General features: G+C 43.4%; 1 long non-coding RNA gene across 1 annotated transcript in view; it reads left to right on the top strand.

The window, feature by feature from the left end:
- The window catches only part of LOC144988681 (uncharacterized), a 174,817-nt gene that overhangs the window by 21,835 nt on the left and 129,436 nt on the right, over positions 1–23,546 (top strand). The window lies entirely within an intron of this gene.

The following is a 23,546-nucleotide window of genomic DNA, read 5'->3' as shown; positions in this document are numbered from 1 at the left end:
ATTTTAGGAGTGGCTCTTATTGTTTTCGCTTTGAATGGAGCCACTGCATCTATGGAAGACTGAAGTCTGTTATTAAAATGATCAACAATAAAATCACAGGGTGCAGGTAAAATCTGAGCAGGAGTTTGCTTAAAAACATCAATAAAACTTGCAGCCACTTCAGGAGTTAAATACCGTTTCCTCACAGTTCTCACTGACGCTTCCTGCTGGATTTGACTGGTGACATTAAAAAACACACAATAATGGTCTGATATGGCCAAATCAACAACAGAGGACACCCCAGTGGACAGACCATAGGTAATGACCAGGTCCAGGGTGTGTCCTCTGTTGTGAGTTGGCTGTGTGACATGCTGCTGAAAATCCATGCTGTTTAGAAGATTTAAAAACTCACAGGCATAGATATCATCATAATTGTCAACATGCAAATTAAAATCACCAGTAATTAAAATCCTATTGTACCTAATATGAAGAGATGATAAAAATTCAGAAAATTCCTCGATAAAACAGGAAGGAGGGGTTGGTGGTCTGTATACTGTGACAGTTAAAACAGGTGGGTCTCCAAAAAGAAAAGCTTGATGCTCAAATGAACAATATTTACTAATTAAAACATTTTCAGATGATATTGTTTTGTGAGCAATCGATGCTGTACCTCCACCTTTCTTTCCTCCCCTGATTGAAAATAAAAAGTTAAAATTAGGTGGAGAAGCCTCAGTGAGAATAGCTGGTGCATCAGAGCCAAGCCAGGTTTCAGTTAAAAACAAACAGGTTAAATCATGGTCTAAAATCAGATCATTAATGATATAAGACTTATTTAAAAGGGATCTGACATTTAAAAGAGCCATCTTCATGGTTGTGGGTAAAATCTGATGTGTGCATGTCATGGGTTTTGTGACTGATGTGTGAATTGGTCGGAGACAACGAACACGCGAGGCACGTGGATATGAATGTAAATGATTTTAATGTCTATTGGTGATGCGGACTGGTATGTGATGCTGTATGGCAGAGAATGATGTATCAGGGGTGTGGATGTCCTGGTTCAACCGTCAGCTGGATATGGTTTTGAAAGAACGGAGGGTAAAATCAATGTTCATGGTGAGAAGACGGGAACCACTATAGTTGGGGTGTAAACCATCTGATTTGAAGAGGTATGGTCTATTGTAAAAAGTTGTGAAGTTATCAACGTATGGAATGCTTATGGAATGACAGTATGTTTTTAACCAAATGTGAAGCTGACGGACGCGTGAGAACATGATGTCTCCATAACGGGGTGCAGGCAGTGGTCCAGATATGATGCAGTTTATGTTTAACTGTTGGATGGTGTGAATCAGATGGATGAAGTCCATTTTCAGAGTCTCTGATTGCTGCAGTTTCATGTTGTTGGTGCCTGCATGTATGATGAAAGTCTCCGCAGAGGGGTGTTTGACAGAAAGTTGGTGAGCAGAGTTTTTAATGTCATTGACGACAGCTCCAGAGAGTGAGTGTGTGTGGCACCTTCTGACCCGGACATGCCGGACAACGGAGTCTCCCACGATGAGCACGGGCTGCTGCACAGGTCCGGGTCTCCCAGAGGGGTGATGAGCAGCGGCCGCCGCTGAAGGGTGCTCAGGTGGAGAGTTGGGAGCTCCAGAGCGGTGTTTCCGGGCAGACAGTAATCCAGCGTGAAGAACTGTTTTTCTTGTGGAGAGTGGATCCCCTGAAGCCGGTGAAACGCAGGATGCGGCGCGCGAGCCCCGGGGAAGCTCGCCTGAGCGTCGGGCCACCGCCTCTTTCAGCAGACGGCGGCGTTTCCCTCTCGTGCCGGGCGCCAGCGGAACAGCAGAGGATCCGGGCGGCTGGGCCAGTGCCGCGGCTCCAGGAAGAAGCGCAAGTTGGTCAGACTCCAGCAAAGCGGGCCCCGAAGCAGCAGACGCCGTTGGACCCGTAGAGGTGGAAGCGGGAGTCGTCGCCTGGCTGGGACCAGCAGCAGAGCCGGATGCCACGGTAGGGGTTCCGCCCGATGTCGGTCCCGGTGAGCCCGCTCGGGTCGCTGACGCCGCGGTGAGGTCTTCAGCCAGCGGGGCAAAGCGGTTGGTCAGCGCTAGGTTTTCCGAGCTGACATTGTTGGGTTTGGACCCACAGATCCTCCGGCCGCGACGTGTCACCTCAGCCCACGACTGTTTGGGCGTAGAGCAGAGGGCTGGAGCCCTGGGCCCGGCATCGGCCTGGTCTTCATGGAGGTCCTGTGGACTCCTGGCCTCCACTGCAGAGCTGGTGTTGGTGGTGCTCGGAGCCCCGTCCATCCGCTCCCACCCGTTGTTTTTACGGCCACAAATTTGAATGATGTTACTCTCCGTGGCGGTGGAATGGGCTTCGGCGGGAATTTCTCCAAACCATGGAAGGGTTTGAGACAGGGAGCGGTTGGTGTTAATTGAAAGCTGTAGTTGTTGGATGTACTTCGACTGGGAAGCAGATACTGATAGAATTTTTTCTATCAGAGCAGATTTTTCTCTGAGCTCCAGTCTAAGTTTCTGAACAGTTTCCTTAAGTTGGCAATGTCCTGGGTCACAGTGGTCGGGAGTGCATGAAACTCCGTCTGGACGAGCGGCAGCCATCTTCCTCCTTCCTCCTGATCTTTGTGTTGCACCACTCACAATAAGTTAGGGATGTTGTAAAAATTAAAAAATAGATTTTGGGGATTGAGAGGCAGTTGTATTGTGGTGATAGACACACCTTTTGTGTTACCCACATAATGGTCTTCCTAAGTACAGTATAGCTTACTTACTGTATTTTTGCTAAAACCAAGAAATTCCATAAGAAAGAACCTTTAATTGTGGCATCAATTTCAACATTCTGTGGTTATAAAAACCTTTTTTTTTTAACCATTAAGTCATTCCAGGTTCATCATTCAAACAACCACAAACATACAATGTTGCTTAACAAACAAGCAGCGCCACTTGGCCATAGTGCGTCTTCGGGTTGGTAGTAGGCAGTCAGATGTCGCAGGTGAACTTGTCTCTAAGTGTCATCAGCAGACTTGCATCAAGACTCACAACTACTGGCAGAGTTTGTTACAGAGCCAGGAGTGGAGCGCATCCAGTGACAGACGGCAACGATGACCAGTACCTAAGGACCTCTGCACTCAGACATGATTTTGCAAGTGCCACACACCTGCAGCTCGTTTACCAGATGTAAGAGATTATTGGGTTTCCAGACAAACTATTTGCAACCAACTCCACTTGAATGCCAGATGACCAGGTGACAAATGGTCTGGTGCAGTGGGCACCATGTGACCTAATCAATGCAGCTACGGTCTGCCCCGCTGTCCACCTTACACAGAAATGATGGTCAGGATTCATTCATCATTTTCTATACCGCTTTTCCCTTTTGGGGTCACGGGGTTGCCAGAGCCTATCCCGGCCACTTGTGGGTGAAGGCAGGGGATGCCCTGGACAGGTCGCCAGTCTGTCGCAGGGTAGAATATCCACAATCACACATCCATTCACTCACTCACTCTGACAGTCATACCTATGGTCAATTTAGAGTTGCCAATCAACCTATGAAGCATGTTTTTGGACAGCGGGAGGAAGCCGGAGATCCCGGAGAGAACCCACGCATGCACAGGGAGAACATGCAAACTCCACAGAAAGGTCCCCCATTAATATGGAAGCGATTCTGTAGCATTAATAAAAAGCAAAGTCAAAACCAGAAATGCTTTTTCATTTTCAAAATGAAGCTGCATTTTTTTGACTCAAAAATAAAATGAAAAAGCAATCCACCAAAATGCTTTTTCTTTACCTTCCTCAACACAGCTTATTCTGTCACTTAATTAAAATTAAAATTAAAATTAAAATGGTATTTGACATTTCATTTTCAAGACGTTCTCTGGTAAATGTGTAGCATAATTCATTTAGAAATGTTTAATTTGACGTTTAAAATAGATTAATAGAAATGCTTTTTAATTTTCAAAATGAAGCTGCATTTTTTGACTCAAAATTTAAAAGAAAAAGCAACATACCAAAGTGCTTTATCATTTTATACTTCAACACAGCTTTTCCTGTCACTTAATTAAAATGATAAAGAAAATGGTATTTGACATTTCATTTTAAAAAAGGTCCACGGTAAATGTGTAGCAAAATTCATTTAGAAATGTCTAATTTGACAATTAAAATGGATTAACAGAAATGCTTTTTAATTTTCAAAATGAAGCTGCATCAAATGCCTCAAAATTAAAATGAAAAAGCAATATTTCAAAATGCTTTTTCATTTTATACTTAAAACCGCTTATTCTGTGTCATAATTAAAACGAAAATGCAAAGAGGGGATTGCATTTGCATTTTAACATCCACCCTGGGAAACTTGTAGCAATATTCATTTCTTAAAAGCATTAGCAGAGGGGAGGCGGGGCGTTTTGAAATATTGCTTTTTCATTTGAACTTTGAGTCATTTAATGCAGCTTCATTTTGAAAATTAAAAAGCATTTCTGTTAATCCATTTTAATTGTAAAATTAGACATTTCTAAATGAATTATGCTACACATTTACCAGAGAACGTCTTTAAAATGAAATGTCAAATACCATTTTCATTATCATTTTAATTAAGTGACAGAATAAGCTGTGTTGAGGAAGGAAAAGAAAAAGCATTTTGGTGGATTGCCTTTCATTTTATTTTTGAGTCAAAAAATGCTTTTTCATTTTGAAAATGAAAAAGCATTTCTGGTTTAGACTTTGCTTTTTATTAATGCTACAGAATTGCTTCCATACATTAATGTTGTTTTTCACGTCACCCAGCCAGGACTTGAACCAAGGGCCTTCTTGCTGTAAGGCAAGAGCGCTAACCACTGCGCTACCGTGCTGGTCAGGAGCCACCTGATGGTCAGGAGCGTTGATGAAAAAGGAGAGATAAGTGATACACCAAGGTCATCATGGTCCCCAGGGTTTGGGGAATATGGTCTTTATTCTCATTCATTAGTAATAATATCAAAGGGAACTTTTAAAGTACGTACCAAATACGAAAAGCACTCATGCAAATAATATCCATAACTAATTGTAAGGAGTGCAAATCATTAAAGAATTTATTTTTATACAATACATAGCCTTCGTAGTACAGAGAAATATCAGCTACTCATAAGTTTTTTTCATTTATTTTTGGTTTAAAGTAAGTGTGGAACATTATAATGATGTACACCGATAGTGATAAAATGGTGGACACTTGGTCCCAGGTTTCACTTTCATAACACACAAATGCAACCATCAAACATGTTTTTTTCAGCAGACTCCTGGCAATTGGATATTCTCCCTGATAAAGGAAAAAGCTTTGCAGCAAATCAAGCTTCATTCACACTGAGTTTTTTGTCCACTGCAATCTCTGGTAGTTAAGAAAATAAACTTGGTATAAACAACTAACTACAATATTAATTTTCACACACTGACCAAGAAAGTATTTTTCAGCATCTTGATGAATCAAATAAATTGAGGTGTTCCTTCTCCTAAGCAGCACAGTTGTTACCTAAAATTTACCAGTGACAACCATTACAACTGTGGTATTTGCCATCTGGTGGCCATCTTGGCTTATCACAGTCAAGGATTTTCTCAGAGGTCTAAAACTACTGCAAAGTGATACCTGATAAAAGAAAATCGAGATTTTCACTTTCAGACACACGTTTTTTGTTAACGTATCATATTAAAGCAAGACACTTAGCTCACAAAATAAAATAAAAAGAATATCACTCCAGCATTACTTGACCACAGCTTCAGTTGACACAGCTTGGTGTCTGTTTATTCTTGTTTGCTTGCAGAAGTGGTGTGCGTCAACAGCCAAGTACCACCATTTAATAAGAAGTCCATTTCATAGACCTCTGACGTATTGATTTACCTTTCTAAACAGATGGCCCAAGTGTCTCTTGGAGCCCGACTGTTTAATTGAGGCTCCTTTGAATGAGCTTCCTCGGCTTCCTTTGCCAAGTGGAGTTAGATGATGTTTTTAGCTTTTTTGCTGTGTCTCAAATGTAAGCACATGCACAAAAAAGAAGCTTGTGTAATTCTATATTTGTTATTCGAAGTAACATTTTACTTTAAACATATATTTCACTGTGTAATATTGAGTTTAGTAAGTGGTAGATGTTTAGACCTTATATGAGAGGAATGCAAATACATACAAACAGTTGGAAACGCTACTTGAATATTCTACTTCGAGCTTCCCATTTCATATGTTTATGTGAAAACCTTTTTAAGGGATGGAGCATTGTCACCGTGTTGGAAGCAAACCCATTTTATTGTCTAAAGCAGAAGTCTGCAACTTTCAACACTTCAAGAGCCATTCGGGTCAATTTCTGACAGACCAAAACCAAGAAGGAGCCACAAAGTCTTATGTCACCCTTTGGAAAAATGAGACACTCATTTTTATCTATGTTATTGTTAATAATAGGTTATATATAAATAAAGCAGTTTTTGCATCAATCAAACATAAAGAGAAAATATCCTTTTATTAAACATAAAATGGTTTTAACTATTGACAATGGTTCGCACGACTTCCTTTCAAATTAAAAGACACCTTGTACCACACAGGATCATCTCAATGCAACATATGTAGTGGTAAGTGGTGTGATGTACGCAGTAATACTATTATTAATAATAAAGTTCACGTTATCATTTGGGGTGCATATCAGTCTCATAAATTAAATGACAAAAAAAAGTTACCCTGACGGTATTATTCAAACTATAAGGAGCACTACAATTTGTAAAAAAAGAAAACAATATAGAAAATCCACCTTATTTTCCGGCACACCTTAAGTAAGAATTCTCGTTGTTCTTACTGCCCTCAAAAGGATTTTCTGTGGTACACTGCAAAGGAGGATTTAAAGTCTTTTTTTGATATCTTGTGTTCTTTTTTATCACATTATTATACAACTTTTTGCACATGCTTGTGTAAAGAAAAGTCCATATCTATATCATTTTACCATTTTCATTTGCATGACCAGAAAAAACCCAAACCCTTGTGAAAAAGGCATGAAGTACCAAAAACTAATAAAGCTGCTCTAACTGAAGAACACTTAATAAACCAAAGTTGTGTTTCCCTGTTTCTGTTCCTCTTTTTCTGTGCAATTCCTTACATTTTCTCTTTCTTTGATTCTTGCTCAAATTGGTGCCTCACAGTGGAATACATAATTCATCATTGATTGAAAATCAGCTATTCTTCAGCCCAGGCTTCAAGGAATAAACATTTCTACCCACTTGCTGTCAGACTTCTGTTTAAGACTTATTACACTTGAGTAATGAGAGCTTTTTGTTATTCTCCTGTTGGACAGTGGATTAGAACCCGCCTCCAGTATTTTGCCTCATTTGTTGGCTGAACTCAACTTAAACTTGCTCAAAGCTCAGTACATCATTGCTGAGAAAAGAAGCGGACTTCAGCATTGTGAAAACATCAGCATGATTAAGTTAACTCCTCCAGTAGGTTTAAGACCAGCTTACGTTTTTTTTTTTTCATGCTAACTGGAAGCTGCACGCCTTTATTCTTGTTTGCTCGCAGAAGTGGTGTGCGTCAACAGCCAAGTACCACCATTTAATTAGAAGTCCATTTCAAAGACCTCTGACGTATTGATTTACCTTTCTAAACAGTCAGCCCAAGTGTCTCTTGGAGCCCGACTGTTTAATTGGTCCTTTGAATGAGTCTGACCTCGGCTTCCTTTGCCAAGTAGGGTTACATGCTGTCTCCAGAGTTTTTCTGTGTCTCACATGCACAAAAAAGAAACTTTTAAACATATCTACTGTGCAAGATTGAGTTTACCTGCCTTTTATTCAAATTACTAACAAAGGAAGTAGATGGAAGTAGATGTTTAGGCCTTATATGAGAGAAATAAAAACAGCTGGAAACACTACTTGAATATTCTACTTTGACCTTCCCATTTTGTTGGATATTTTATCACTTTGTAAGTGATGGAGTATTGTCACCGTATTGGAAGAAAATGCCATTTTATTGCCTAAAGCAGGAGTCTGCAACCAGCTGGAAACACTACTTGAAAATTCTACTTCGACCTTCCCATTCCCACTCTTCCAGTAGGTTTAAGACCAGCTTATGTTTGTTTTTGTTTTTCATGCTATCTGGCAGCTGCACACTTGAGTTGTTTGTGACAACTTTTACCCTGCTTGAGTAGTTTAACTGCTTTCCGTAGATATTTATGTAATACCGGTAATGTTGCATAAAAAATTGCATTCGTTTAATCTTTTCCCCCACTATGTCCCCTCATTTAGTTTTAACATTCATGTTACTTAAATTGAAAACAACTTATAGTTTTGTAGCAATGATTGCATTTTATTAAGATGTAGTAGTGCCTGAAACAACCTCTGCCTAAAAGAAAAAAATACCTCTTGTTTGTACTAAATGTTTCATGTACCAATACATGTCTCCACTTTTTCACCATATCACAAAGTTTCCAATATTTTTAGATCTTCTGCTTCTTATGGTTTTAAAATAAAACAAGTTTTCCTCATTTAAAAAATCTAAGACTAAGATTGTTTTACTCTTTTACAGTTCTTATCCACCCTTCAATCTACTTGATGATCCTTTGCATTTATATTAATGTGAACCGCATCAGGGTTCACTTGCTTGTAAAATCAGACCCGTCTTTTTAGAAGCATGTTATATCTGCAAAATGAAGGAAGTACCTGATAAAAAAAATGTCCTAGACCAAACGAGGTGTCCTTAAGTCAAGAAATCTCCTAACATTGTCAGAATTGTATTACATTAACTCTTTTGCTTATGCTGAAGCAAGCAATGTGTTGATACAGGAACTAGAACAGGAACACAACTAAGTAGATACGAGTGGATGGGGCTGTGTTCAGGGTAGAAATATGCACACCACCCGGTGGCCTGCATGAAAAAGCAAGGTCGTCAACCACTCAGTGAGAGCGAAAATGTCCGTGCTTTTTCTATAGGAATGCTGTGGACGACAGATCGTAGCGAACACTTATACAATGCTCAAGGGTAAAGTAAGGGTGAAATAGTTAGGAAGCAGGAATGTTGTAGAGGTTTTTCACTTATTTGACCCACCCAAATCTTGTGGCCTATTCAAAGGACTCGTTAGTGCTTTTCACATGATAAGTGAGCATTCCTTTGCCTTCCTGATTGCTTGCAATTATTAAATTAGACAATCTGAGTGTAGTTTGTGTGGGCATCCGGCGTCCCCACATGGAATTACATATCCTATGCACACCCCTTGCATGCAGCATTCTTCAGTAAGGGATCAGGACCAGTACTTAAACTTACTTCGCAATACATTTATCACATGCAAAAAAAATTTGTTTCCCTTTTTTTGACATTCCACCCCATTACATCTCTTCTCTACAGCCCCTCTTCTTTACAACCCTCCATGGGCCCCGACATCCCAAAACCCTGAGGCACCCATGCAGGTCAACCCCTGTACAAGTCCATTTGGCTGAGGAAATACTTGAGGAGGACAATATTTTTTCCAATTGTAGATTGTACTAAAGGAAAGGAATACAACAAGCCCAAGCCCAACCTCACTAAAACTTGAATATTTCCAAAAAAAGAAGTTGGTCTGATCCATCCACAGAAACAAAAGAAAACAAAAAACTGTTGGAAGCTGAACCAACCAAAGTGACTCATGTTTGTACACAGAAGGACAGGATGTCCAGTCAACAAATAACCATGACATTCCAAAAGAAGCTCCAAAAAATTGGGATCATCAGTGTGAACCGGCATTAAATATACTTGTCGAAACAAGTTTAGGAAAGGACTTTGCAGGCTGTGATGGCCCCCACTTGCAGAATCCCCTTTTACAGACAAACTAGAACACTTGTATGTAACAACCACAGATTGTATCTTGTACATTTGAAAGTTTAAACAGAACCTACATCTCTTTCCCAAGCTAAGCAAGCAACTGAGCAACAAAAACCTGAAGTGCGTTGACATCAAATGTGGCCTTGTGAATTATGTCACTGATTACATCAGTCAAAAATGTGATCTTTAATGTTTTAACTTCAAAAAGGTTCGAGGATTCCCCGAATTTTTGAAGCCCCTTACATGGGGGATCGTCTCACTCTGAGGGAATTCTCTGGTTTCCACTGGGATAGGGGCAAAACCTAAACTACCTCTGCTGCTAGATAACATTGTTTAAAGCACCTTCGTGTCATTTGTTACCATGGTTTTGATAAAAAAAATGTGTTGTTTGAGAGGCTTGCTCTGTCTGGGTGTCTTACAGCAGTTTGCAGTGTCTGTGAGACTCAGCGTGGGGGTTCTTGCATCTTGATACATTGACATTGCAAATGAGAAAGAAGCGTTTTGAGTTGAAGTATGAGATTTGTGTGTTTCTGTGGAACAGAAGCAGCTGTACTAAATGTAGTTTTTTTTTGTCAGAAATGCAGTTGTAATTGAGAAAATTAAGACAAATAACGTTAAATGGGTTAACGGAGGTTAAACCTTTCAGCAAATTGGAAGGCACATAAAGATGTGTTTTTTCCAAGAACTTTACCATTACTTCACAAAACATCTCTGTAATAGTTTGCAGGACCTTTCATTTAGACAAATTCTGCATCTCCAGCTCAAGTGTTTGTAACCCTTGTGCTATCCTAGGTACTTTAACATTGGGAGTTGGGTCATCTAGACCCCACAAGACAGTGCGCTGAACCTTTTTTCCTTCAATGATTTGTGATCTTCACTGGTGTCCATGAATTACATGAAATCCTCTTCCCCATTGTCCACCTTTGTCATGGTAGGTGACAAAGGTGGAAAAATGCACAGAAAACTCATCCTCAACTTTTGAAAATAAATGCTGTTAGGACTATGAAATATTTGGACAGAGACGCATTCTTTCTAATTTTGTTTCTGTATATTACCACAGTGAATTTTAAATAAAACAACTCAGATGCCATTGAAGTGCAGACTTTCAGTTTTTATTCCATGGGTTGAACAAAAACATTGCATAAAAATTTGAAAAACTAAAGCATTTTTTAAACACAATCCCTTCATTTCATGGGCTCCTAAGTAATTGAACAATTGACTTCCATGCTATTGCATGGGCAGGTGTGGGCAATTCTCTTGTTATGTCATTATGAGTGAAGCCGATAAAAGGCCTGGAGAAGATTAGAGGACTCATGCTTGCATTTGGAAGATTTTGCTGTGAACAGACAACATGCGGTCATAGGAGCTCTCCATGCAGGGGAAAATAGCCATCATTAAGCTGAGAAAACAGAAAAAAAACATGCGAGAAATTTCTACAGTATTAGGAGTGGCAAAATCAACAGTGTGGTACATCCTGAGAAAGACAGAAAGCACTGGTGAACTCAGCAACGCAAAAAGACCTGGACGTCCACGGAAGACAACAGTGGTGGATGATCGCAAAATCATTTCCATGGTAAAGAGGAACCCGTTCACAACAGCCAAACAAGTGAACAACACTCTCCAGGAGGTGGTCGTATTAATATCCAAGTCTACCATAAAAAGAAGACTGCATGAAAGTAGATACAGAGGGTACACTGTAAGATCCAAGCCACTCATAAGCCTCAAGAATAGGAAGGCTAGATTGGACTTTGCTAAAAAGCATCTAAACAAGCCAGCACAGTTCTGGAAAAACATTCTTTGGACAGATGAACCCAAAATCAACCTCTACCAGAATGATAGCAAGATAAAAAGTCTGGAGAAGGCGTGGAGAAGCTCATGATCCAAAGCACAATACATCATCAGTAAAACACTGTGGAGGCAGTGTGATGGCCTGGGTGTGCATGGCTGTGTTAGGATTATGGTCTTCTCCCACTCCTACCGGGGAATCATCGCCTCACCTGTTTCCATTCTCTTCTTCAGTCTTCAGCCTATTTATGGACTCCTCACCCTCCAGCCGACGTCAGTCCGTCTGCTCTCAGCAGTAGAGTATTGACCTACGCTGAGCTCTAGACCACGTTAAAGCCTAGTTCTTTGCCTATGCCAAAACCCTTTTTGTGTCCTAATCCACTGTTTGTCTGCTCCTTCAGGAATTGCCTCTAGCGTCATCCTCACCATTGTTCTCGTCTGCCATCCAGGATCAGGACACTAAGCAAGACTCCACCAGACGTCACAGTCGTTGCAAACTCCCACAAGACCAGTCGATCTTCATTACTTCAGATGTCCAAGCCACAAGCCGTCAAACTCAGAACCACCACTGGGACAAAATGAAAAATTTTTTCTCACAATATCTGTTCTGTCCTGCTTCTGGGTCCAGCCTCGTTAACTCTGACAGGCTGCTAGAGGACTGGGACACTAGTGTTTATTGATGACGTGACACAGGACAGAAGCAGCCAAATGAATTCTGAGGTGTTCAGAGACATATTGTCTGTGCAGATCCAGGTGAATGCAGCCGAACTGATTGGGCGGCGTTTCATAATACAGATGGACAACGACTCTAAACATACAGCCAAAGCAACTGAGGAGTATATTAAAGCAAAGAAGTGGAATTTTCTTGAATGGCCAAGTCAGTCACCTGATCTTAACCCAATTGAGCATGCAGTTCACTTGTTGAAGACTAAACTTCAGACAGAAAGGCCCACAAACAAACAGCAACTGAAAGCCGCTGCAGTGAAGGTCTGGAAGAGCATTCAGAAGGAGAAAACCCAGCATCTGGTGATGTCCATGAGTTCAAGACTTCAGGCTGTCATTGCCAACAATTTAGTTTTTATGTCTTGTTGAGCAATTGGTGCTGTTCCACCAACTCTCGCCTGGACCCTGACCACCCGGTTTCTTCTGTGCTTAACTTATGCCTGTTATAGACTCCTGCATGCCTGATCCTGATTTAGCTTTGTGGATTTTTAGCTGAGCTAATAAAGCTGCAGCATTTTGATCCAGCCGTCTGCCTGCTTCTGTGACAGTGCATCAGAACCAAGACTGGTTTCAGTTAAAAACAAACAATTCAAATCACAGTCAACAGTCAGATCATTAATTATAAAATACTTATTGAAAAGAGATCTGGTGTCACGCCAAAGGGGGGCTCGAGAGCCGGTAGGACCCAGACGCAGAGGCGGGAGGCAAACGGTTTCAGGGCAAGGTGTTTAATTACAAACAAAAAGCGCTGCAGAGCAGGATAACAAAACTAGAACTAAACTTACTGTGGCAAAACATGAAACATGGCATGAAGGAGTCAGGAAAAAGACGTTAATGGACCAGCACAAGAGGAAGGCAGAGACAAGACTTATATACAGACAGGGCAGACAAGACACAGGTGAACATGATCAGGGCACATGGGACAAGGAAGTAAAACTCAGGAACATGACCAAACAGAACACCTTTCAAAATAAAACAGGAAACAGAACCAAACATGACACAACAAGAAACAAAAGCAAAAACCAAGACAAAACAAAACAAACACAAACCATGACAGTACCCCTCCCTCAAGGAACCGCTCCGAGGTTCCAACCGGCCACCAAGGAGGAGGGGGCCCATGAGACTAACTGTGACAGACAACGAAGTTCAGGGAGGCCGGGCTCGGCACGCCAGCAAAGGCCGAAAAGAATCCGGAGGACGGCCGGGAGGCCGAGCGGTCCGGCGAGGCAGGTCAGGAGGACGGCCGGGAGGCCGAGCGGTCCGGCGAGGCAGGTACGGGAGTCCTCCGAGGCGTCAGGCATGGAGTCCTACGAGGCGTCAGGCATGGAGTCCTCCGAGGCGTCAGGCATGGAGTCCTCCAAGGCGTCAGGCTTGGAGTCAGGCTTGGAGTAAGTCTTGGAGTCAGGCTTGGAGTCAGGCTTGGAGTCAGCTGGCCTCTCTGGCGGGTCAGGCCAGCAGTCGAGCTCTGGCGGGTCAGGCCAGCAGTTGAGCTCTGGCGGGTCAGGCCAGCAGTTGAGCTCTGGCGGGTCAGGCCAGCAGTTGAGCTCTGGCGGGTCAGGCCAGCAGTCGAGCTCTGGCGGGTCAGGCCAGCAGTCGAGCTTTGGCGGGTCAGGCGTGGAGCCGAGCTCTGGCGGGTCAGGCGTGGAGCCGAGCTCTGGCGGAAGCCATTGAAAGCGGGGACCGGTCGGGGTGCAGCCAGCACCCCCCTGGGAGCAGGGACGGGTCGGGGTGCAGCCAGCACCCCCTGGGAGTAGGGACGGGTCGGGGTGCAGCCAGCACCCCCTGGGAGTAGGGAGCGGTCGGGGTATAGCCAGCACCCGCCTGGCAGCAGGGAGGGGTCGGGGTGCATCCGGGACCACCACTGGCACAGGATGAGGTGCATCCGGGACCACCACCGGAACAGGACGGGGCTGGGGTGCATCCGGGACCACCACTGGAAGGGGATGTGGTGCATCCGGGACCACCGCCGGAACAAAAACGGGACGGGGACGGCGGCGGCGACGACGACCCCCCCTCAGGGCAAGACGGCTCCCTGTAAAGTCCAGGTGGCTCCCACTCCAGGCATACGAGGCAAACTGGGCCTGGTCAAAATCCCAGTAAGACCTCGTCCTTTCGGCTTCCAGGCAGTAGGCCTCTAGCAGCCGCATGTCCCGCTCTGCTGGGTCCAGAAAATATGGCTGGTCCATTCTGTCACGGTGAGGGGGGCTCGAGAGCCGGTAGCACCCAGACGCAGAGCAGACAAGACACAGGTGAACATGATCAGGGCAGATGGGACAAGGAAGTAAAACTCAGGAACATGACCAAACAGAACACCTTTCAAAATAAAACAGGAAACAAAACCAAACATGACACAACAAGAAACAAACGCAAAAACCAAGACAAAACGAACTCAAACCATGACATCTGGTGTTTAAAAGAACCATGTTCAGTGTAGCAGGTGAATCCAATGATGATTTTCCATTTAATTTAATTTTGTTTCTGTATTTGATGCTATGTATATAGAATGGAGACATCTAATAGAAGGGCTGTGTGACTTTGAATGTGGACGTTTGTGATCTCTGCTAGAGACGTGTACTGGATTAAAGGATGTTGATATAGAAGGAATGTGTGTGCTTTGATCGAACCGTCAGCTCCACTCAATGGTCAAACAGTGAAGGATTGGAGGCTGAGTTATATGTTCATCCTGAGGAGATGGTAACCTGTATGGTTTGGATGTAAGCTATCTGGTTTGAAAAGGTTTGGTATATAGTAAAATGTGATGAAATTTTCATTTTAGTGGATATTTAAGGAGTGGCAGTGACATTTTAGCCAGATATAGAGCTGACGGATTCGAGATAATTTGATGTCTCTGTAACAGGGTGCAGGTAATGGTCCAAATATGTTGCATTGTACGTTTAACTGTTGGATGTGATTAATGATGTGTCAGTTTTCAATCTCTCAGACTGCTGGAACTTAATGTCATTGGTACCTGCATAAATGATGACGGTTGAGGCAGAGGGGTATTTACTGGTGAGATGGTTGTAGATGTCTTTGACTGATGCTCCTGAGATGGAGTGCGTGTAGAACCTCTTAATGTTGACGTGCTGGACAATGGAGTCTCCCAAGATAAGAACTAAGAACTGGGCAGTGCATCAATCCAGGGACCGGGGCGGGGCTCCCATTACGAACAGCCTGGGTTTGTGAGGCACCAGAATGCCCAACAGATGGCGATCCCAGGTGAAGGAGGATCTTACCACTTAACATGCACCCATCTGAGGGTTGACTTGTACCGGCGCTGTGGAGTTTTAGGTTGTCATAACCAGGAGAGGCTGCATCGTAACCCTTGTGCTATCTTAGATGACCCCACCCTTACATTGACATGTTATCCCTACCATGACAAAGGTGGATAAAGGTGGAAAGATTTCATGTAATCCATGGACACCAGTGAGGTTCACAAATCATTGAAGAAAAAAGGTTCAGCGCACTGTCTAGTGGGTCTAGATGACCCAACTCCCAATGGTAAAGTGCCTAGGATAGCACAAGGGGGAACAGGGGGTAGGTATATCTTGAAGTTCTGTTGAGGCTCGTGTGGCCACCTTAAGGGGTGTCATGAACATGGAACGTACTATTGTCGTGCATGGAGCAAGTGCATTGTGAAGTATTTGTAGGAAAAATGTAAGTGGCTCACATTTATGATGTATGGGTGACGCTGTCGTATGGTATCCTTATGAAACATCTCGGTGAGGTGCAAACACTGGCTCTTTATTGGCTGCAATCAAATGCTGCATGTGATACGTAAGCACATGTAGGACAACTGTACCACACAAAATACGCTCTGATGAGCTAATTTCCTCATTTTCCAACACTCAGGCTGTTTGCAAGGAGAGCACACTTATCAGTTAAACAGCACTAACAGGCCCCTTGTACAGTAAACAGGGTTTGGGGAGTTGACATAATGAAATATTTGTGCAATATAAGTTCATCTCAAATAATTCACCCTTAAATTTTGTATAACTGTTAGCTAGGACCTGTCGCCCACTGCATGCCTGTTAAAAATGTGCATGAACATTTTTGGCCTAGACACTCGCCAAGCGGTCTACAATCTTGATATTTTGTGTGGGCCACCTGTGCTCTGTACAGGTTTGCCTGTTTTTTGACTTCCCATATCCACCCTTAAGGGGATAGTTATGATGTTCCTTTCAGTGTTTTCCATTGACATCCATTTTATAGCCATCTGCATTTATCAATATTTGCATTTATTCATTCACTGCAGATATAACAACGTTGCATCACTGTTATACAGCAGATGGAACAGCTCATACTCCTTTGCTTAAAGCGACTTCTTTATTTGTCTTCATCTTATCAGAGCGATTTTTAGAGATTGTGAAACAAAAGTGAAAGAAAAAGCCTGGATTAAGCTGCGTTACATAATTTATGCTGGTGTTTAAAGACTCCAAAACCAAATCAAACTTCAGAAACCTATAATTACATTAAATAATAAACCAATACATAAAACTTACGTCTTTCTTGCAGAATCATGGGCGATGTTTACCAAAGCGTGGGAAGAATGATCTGTTAAATCATTTGTGTGTTGTGCAAATGCAGTGCACAGGTTCTCAGATTTTACAGAAAGCATGAAAAAAAAAGCATAGAAATGGAGTATAAAACTGATTACATACTATGAAGTCTTAAAAAATGTAACTTATTAAAAGAATTCAGATGTATTGTTTTCAACTGGTGCTGCCAGAGACAGCTGTCCAGGTTGAATGGGCCCATTGTTTGGACAAGGCCTCCATGACACAGGCCATTTCATTACAGAATGAGCCCAGGCGCGGGCGATGGATGGTATGTGGATTCCCCCTCCTGTTCCCTGTCAATGAGCTCTATTCTCTCCTTTGGGCTACCTGCATGTGGCGAAAGACAGCAATAGGGGCGACAGACTCTCAAAAACAATCTGGCACCCGCCATGGCAGCAACAGACAAAGAGAACTATTCAGTAAAAAAGAGAAGGGGAAAAAAAGGGAGTAATTTAATAGTGCCTGAAAACGTGTGGCAACATCACTTATCTGTTTTCTTCACTCAGGCACAAAGGTGAGAACCAATTTATGCAAGAAAATGTCTTATCTAACTCCCTTGTTTGGCTCCAATGCATTCTATCTCGAGTGAGACCTTTACTTGTAGACGTTTACAGTTACAGCAGCGTGGTCAAATGACCCAGGGGTCTGTGAATGTTGTTTCTGTGCTGTGCTCCAGGCTCTCTGTGCTTCATGCTTTTTTTTCAGAGCTGCTGAAACAACATTTTATGTACCCCTCGCCTTCCCCAACAGTTGCTTCAACCCCAACCCCCCACCCCCCAGCATCCCTCCGTCTCTTTTCCTCCCTCAGCATCTCAATGACCTCCTTGTGAACCCACATCCTTTTGATACTCCTGAAAAGATGTGATGTAGAGCTTGACTCGTGTTTGCATACCGATAGTCTCAGGTATTGATTATTAATAGAAACCTGGATGGATGGAGTCACTTTGTATTGTTGTTAGTTTAGTCCACCAGACAAAATCTGGAATGTTCTCCATTGTTAAATAGAGTATGAGTCCTTCTCAAATGATGGGGTTTATTAGAAAAGATGCACAATTTGTTGCTGCCTGCAAAGAAAAATCTTCTAATTACAGTATAAAGCTATGTTGCCCTCACCAACGCACGTTCAAGCTACTACTTCAGATGAAAAGTCTATATAAATGCACAAATGTGCGTGTTTAAGGTATCCCCGTTCAAAAATTTTGCAGTCAAGCAAGTTTTTAAGTTTGTTTTTGGACTCGTTTTTGGACATTGAACGTGCGTTAAAAGTTAAATCAATTAAAGTTTGACCAATCGGAGACTTGGACATTGTAGTAATGCATGAATGGCGTCCCTTATATTCATCAAAATGCACCGTTTGATATTTGGGCATGGAGGGGAAATTAATAAAAACAGTTTTTGTCCGGCTGAAGTTATGTGACACCAAGTCTTTCATATATCGGAACAAAGCTACAATAGAAAAAGCCTGGAGAAAGATTTGCGAGATTTGTACCGCTACGACCTTTCACAGTTGTCTTTTCTGGGCGGCAGATGTGCGCTAGTATTGGGTAGTGGCAGGCAAGTGGGTTAAATGCGTCACATGCCTGGTGAGTCCGTAGCTTAAGATATTTGTTCTTTGTTTGAAATGAGCCTTAACAAAAAGAAAAAAACAAGCCAGAAAGCACACATAAGGTAAATGAAATACAATAAAAGGTTTGGGTTGTACAACGGTGTAGTGGTTAGTGCTCTCGCCTCACATCAACAAGGTCCTAGTCCCGGCTAATCCCGGCTGGGACCTCCTCTCACTCCCGCTTCGTCCCACAGTCCCAAAACATGCTTCATAGGTTAAATGGAGAATCTAAATGGCCCCTAGATGAGAGTGTGTGTGGCCCTGCGTCATACTGATGACCTGTTCTGGGTGTACACAGCCTTTAGCCAACAATAGCTAGGATCGACTCCAGCAACCCTGTAAGCCTGAAACGGATTTCGTGGGTTTAAAATATGGATGGCTGGTTAGGATGTGTTTATAAACGTTTTTATATTTACATTTTTTTAAATGTGCATGAAACATGCAAAAGATGAACATTAATCAGCATTTAGTCTGTAAAAGTTATAAAAGTGGCTTTTAGATTTAAAAGGGTTTTAAAACTGAAAATCCTACATTTTAATTAAGAGCTCAATGAATTGAATTACCTTTATCACTGCAACAAGCACAAGTAATATGAAAGTGCCCTTTTTTAAACAGATAAATAATGGAATAAATTTACTTTCAGCAAAAGCAATAAGCTCAGTGGACTACAAAAGGCTAATGCAGGTTAGTATTTCAGCTGACATTTTCCTCTGCTGGACATGAGCTGAAATGTTGTTGATCTTCAGAAAAGATGTAATGAATCATGCTATTCACCACCTGCTGCTTTATACTAAACACCAGAGAATGAAAACATTTCGGTACTTCCCTCATTTCAAAAAAACATTAATAAAAATGTAACAACTAATAAAAAAAAACTTTTTCAGTCTGCATGCTTGTATAACTTTCCTTCAAATGTCATCATCTGAATCTTTTACTTGATAGTTTAGATGGTTAAATGCAGGACTGGCACGTGAGAAACCAGGGTTTGTGTCATGATTTGTATGACGTAACAGACCCAGATGCTGGAACCCGGGAGAAAACTCAGACGTAGAAGAGAAAACTACCTGGATTTTTCCAGATGGGAAAGGTAAGAGAGTCTTTAAAGTTCGTAACTTGGATGATGGATAGCAATGACAGCAGTCTTGCTGTAGTAGGAGTTTCCTTGTGACTGGATATGAAACGAAGCGAGAGTCGTGACGTGGCTGGAGTAATGCGTGGCAGGAGAAAGTGTGGCTGCTCTTGGAAAGGATTGGTCCAGGTGAACACTCGTGGAAATGGACCTGGGAGAGAGGCGACAAACGAGGTTAGTAACAAGATAGAACTTGACGACAAGATTAAACATGGCGACCAGACTAGGAAACCATTAGGAGCAACACACTGGCGATTAATACTGGGGCTGGATCTCCTTGAGTAGGCTGGTAGTAGATTAGGTGAGTGTCCACAGCTGGTTCCAATGATGAGAGCAGAGCAGACAGGGGAGGGGGAGGAGAAACTGCCAAAGGCACAATGACAGTTTGTTTCTCAGGGGATGCAATGAACTTCATCCAGTGTGTGTACTTGGACAAGACCTACTGTTCCACAGCCAAACTATGTAGCCACAAAGGGGCCCAAGTTTAGGTCCTTCTGTGCCAGTCCACGGTTAAAATGCAGTGTTGTGTCAAGATGGGCATCCGGTATAAAAATCTCTGCCAAACCACCTGTGTAATTCAGTGAAAGCTGCTGTGAAGGGAGATGCTGCATTTACAGTAAGTGTTAAAATTTCCCTCACTGTGATCGATTGGCCAAAGATGAAACGCAACAGCAGGAAGGACATGACCTCAAATTAGGAAAGGTTTTAATAACCAGAGTGAACAGGACCAAAGTCTAGGTAGGTTAAAAGATGCTCAGACACAGAACCCAAGAAGGCCACACCTTTTATAGAAGCTTGATGAGAAAGTATTGCAGCTGTGACTCTCACAGGGCGCCTCAGAGGAGGGGAGGGCATCCAGGAGAAGTCACAGCCTGCCAGACCTAATCAAAACAACAATCAGACATATCATGACATAACCCCCCTGCTAAGTCAGACTAACAGATGGACGGCAAGGTTGGTCAGGGTGTTCCCGGTGGAAATGGGCGATGAGGTCCCAGTCGAGGATGGGATGGTCAGGGACCCATTGATGGTCCGCAGGACCATAACCCTCCCAGTCAACAAAGTACTGCATGCCCAGCCCACTCGTCTGGAAGCTAGTAGGGCTTTGATCGTGTAAACTGGACCACCATCCACGAGACAAGGAACTGAAGGTGAAACTGGGTTAAAGGGGTGAATCTCTAGCAGTTTTCAACTTGCTGACATGGAACAAAGAGTGGATGCATAGTCTGCAAGAAAGGTCCAGTTTCACAGCCACAGGATTGCTGACTTGTACAAAGGAGTATGGACCAATGTAGTGAGGAAGTTACTTCTTTATACCCGCTTTTAATGAAACATCAGCAGATGAAAGCCACACCCTGTCTCCCACCTTGTATTCTGGGGCAGCCGACCTTGGACGATTAGCGACAGGATTGAGTCTTTCTTGGTTCTGCATTAACTGGAGTCTGTGTTCCTGTTTGGGAAACAGAGGGGATTGATACCTAGGGATGGGTATCATTAAGGTTTCAAGAGTACTACTACTCTTATTAATACTGCTTATCGATCCAGTATTTAATGATACTCTTATCGATACTTTTGGGGGAAGAAAACTAAATAAATAACTTACAAATTAAGAACATGAAGTGTTTTATTTCCTCATTATGCAACAATGTTTTTTTAACAAAACATTTTACTTAATACATTTTCCAACTTGAAAAGTAAAATACATGAAAAAATAAGAAAAAAGAAAAAAAAGAAAATAAACAGCAATGTTTTGACATATTGCTGTCATGATGTAAATATAGAACAAATTAAATTGTTTAAGTAATAAGATGATCCCAGAGAAAGTCTCTGCTGAAAGCTGCGTCTAAATCTGATGCCCGTGTTTCCATCCCTCTGACAGATTTTGAAGCCAATGCCCCTTCCCCACCTCTCTACCTGCTTTTTCTCTCTACCTATTCACCTGTTCATATCCTCTGCAGCAGCGAGTCGTTTTTTCCCGCGCCCCTCCAGTGTGTTCTACACAGAGAGTGCAAAATAGGGTCGTCATAACAGCAGGTTGACACGAAAGTCTGGGCCCTCCGGTGCAGATTTAATTAATTCTACACGTGCCGCGTGCTGTCTGGACAACAGCCCCGCCCCCCGTGCACATAAATTAGCCAGACAGACCTCTCCTTTTCAGCGAGAATAGTTTGTCCATAACAAACACCATGTTCGAGCACAAGGGTGCCCATCAATACACATGGCATCAGGACACCCTAGAAAGGAGGTCAATGATCGACTTTGTAGTTGTTTCAGGTGACCTTCAGCCCTGTGTCTTGGACACTCGGGTGAAGAGAGGGGCAGAGCTGTCCACCGATCACTACCTGGTGGTGAGTTGGATTCGCTGGCGGGGAAGGAGGCCGGAAAGACTTGGAAAACCCAAACGTACTGTGAGGGTCTGTTGGGAACGTCTGGCTGATCCCCCCGTTAGGGAAGTCTTTAACTCCCACATTCGGGGGGAAATTCAAACAGGTACCGAGGGAGGTTGGGACATTGAGTCAGAGTGGACCATGTTTTCCAATTCCATTGTCTCTGCTGCTGCTCGGAGCTATGGTCGCAAGGTCTCTGGTACCTGTCGCGGCAGTAACCCCCGGACCCGGTGGTGGTCACCGGAAGTAAGGGATGCTGTCAAGCTGAAGAAAGAGTCCTACCAGGCCTGGCTGGCTTGTGGGACTCCGGAGGCAGCTGACAGATATCGGCAGTCTAAGCCAGCTGCAGCCCGGGCTGTTGCGGAGGCAAAAACTCAGTGCTGGGAAGAGTTCGGTGAGGCCATGGAGAAGGACTATTGGTTGGCCTCGAAGAAATTCTGGCAAACCATCCGGCGCCTCAGGAGGGGAAAGCAGATCTCCACAGGCCCCGTTTTCAGTGCAGGGTGGGGGCTGTTGACTTCGACTGGGGACATTGTCGGGTAATGGAAGTAATACTTCGAGGATCTCCTCAATCCGACTGACACGCCTTCTTTTGAAGAAGCAGAGAATGCGGAACTTTAGGGTTAAGCTGTCTTTTACCCAAGCTAGAGTCACTGAGGTAGTCAACGAGCTCCTCAGTGGCAAGGCTCCGGGAGTGGATGAAGTCCGCCCTGAGTACCTCAAGTCCCTGGATGCTGTGGGAGTCTCTTGGCTGACACGTCTCTGCAGCATCGCGTGGCAGTGGGGACCAGAACCACTGGACTGGCAGACAGGGGTGGTGGTTCCCCTCTTTAAGAAGGGGGGCCGGTGGGTGTGTTCCAACTACAGGGGAATTACACTCCTCAGCCGCCCTGGGAAATCTATGCCAGGGTACTGGAGAGGAAAGTCCGTCCGGTGATCGAACCTCAGATTCACGAACAACAGTGGGGTTTCCGTCCTGGTCGTGGAACAGTGGACCAGATCTACACCCTATCCAGGGTGCTGGAGGGATTGTGGGAGTTCGCTTCTCCAGTCCATATGTGTTTTGTGGATTTGGAGAAGGCGTTCGACCGCATCCCTGTGGTATGCTGTGGAGGGTGCTCTGGGAGTATGGGGTCCGGGGAGCCTAACTGAGGGCTGTCCGGTCTCTGCATGACCGGAATAGGAGCTTGGTTCCGATAGCCGGCAGACCTGTTCCCGGTCCCCGTCGGACTCCAGCTGGGCTGCCCTTTATCACCGGTTCTGTTCATAGTTTTTATGGACAGAATTTCTATGCGCAGACAGGGGCCGGAGGGGTAGAACGGATTTTAGGGCCACGGTGAGGAAAAAAAATTCTGGCCAACGTGTCGAGTTTTTTCTCATCATGACGAGAACAAAGTTTTGAGAAAAAACTCGTTGTGTCGAGATAAAAGTCGAAATAAAGTTTCGAGATTAAAGTCGCAATGCTGCGCGAGAGAAGTGAAGCTGAGTCTTTCAGGAGTATTCAGTGTTATGGCTAATGTTAGTGAGCCAGTGGCTTTGTACTTCAGAGTTTACGACAGAGTTTTATGGCCACCAAAAAAAAA

This window comes from Oryzias latipes, chromosome 21 (assembly GCF_053564925.1).
Source record: "Oryzias latipes strain Hd-rR chromosome 21, Olatipes_Hd-rR_3.1".
NCBI lineage: Eukaryota > Metazoa > Chordata > Actinopteri > Beloniformes > Adrianichthyidae > Oryzias > Oryzias latipes.
This window is presented reverse-complemented; position numbering and strand designations above follow the sequence as displayed.